The sequence below is a fragment of the Chiloscyllium plagiosum genome, unplaced genomic scaffold (genome assembly GCF_037043375.1).
Source record: "Chiloscyllium plagiosum isolate Xiang-an unplaced genomic scaffold, Cpla_swu_hap1 HiC_scaffold_49, whole genome shotgun sequence".
Lineage (NCBI taxonomy): Eukaryota > Metazoa > Chordata > Chondrichthyes > Orectolobiformes > Hemiscylliidae > Chiloscyllium > Chiloscyllium plagiosum.
This window is the reverse complement of record NW_028270187.1, coordinates 16587323-16587944: the sequence shown is the minus strand read 5'-3', so window position 1 is coordinate 16587944 and position 622 is coordinate 16587323. Positions and strand designations below refer to the sequence as shown.

The following is a 622-nucleotide window of genomic DNA, read 5'->3' as shown; positions in this document are numbered from 1 at the left end:
GTAAACCCTTCACTCTTCTCTGATTCTACTGACCAAAGAGTTTCGAAAAATGCTCAAAGCCGAGCATTACCGTGAGCAACAGTTATTCGATCAGTGGCTTTATGAAATGGAAAGATGCTCATGAGTATCGTGTGCGATTATTTGGCTTCCCTCCTGTGATGACGCTGGAACATTGACTTTCATATTCTCGGGTACATTTAATGAAGGCATTCTCTTACCTGCAGATTAGGAACTCCAACCGTATTTCGACTTCAGAAAAATCAGTTTTTATGCGTATTAGAAGTCTGCGCTGTCACCAGGCCAGGTAGGATTCGAACCTATAATCTCCTGATCCGTAGTCAGGCGCGTTATCCATTACGCCACTGGCCTGATGCGGAGCCTAAAGAGCCATGATGTTAACACGGACATCGTTAATAGCAGTCATGTTCACCAATTGAACAAGCGATAAAGATAATTACCGTCACTGCTTCAGTGCAATCTTCATCACCTTTCAAAGCAGCGAATTTTCAAAAAGAAAACACATATGTCCTCATGAAGCTTCCATTCACACTCTGACTGGTCAGTCATTCAATGTTATCACTGCTGATCTGATGAATTTCGTATCCACTTCTTCAGCATAACT

General features: G+C 42.3%; 1 non-coding gene across 1 annotated transcript; it reads right to left on the bottom strand.

Annotated features, from left to right (window-relative positions):
- Window positions 1-296: 296 nt before the first annotated feature.
- trnar-acg (transfer RNA arginine (anticodon ACG)) lies at window positions 297-369 on the bottom strand. The gene has a single exon. It is a non-coding gene; the product is annotated as a tRNA-Arg (tRNA).
- Between the last annotated feature and the right edge of the window lie 253 nt (window positions 370-622).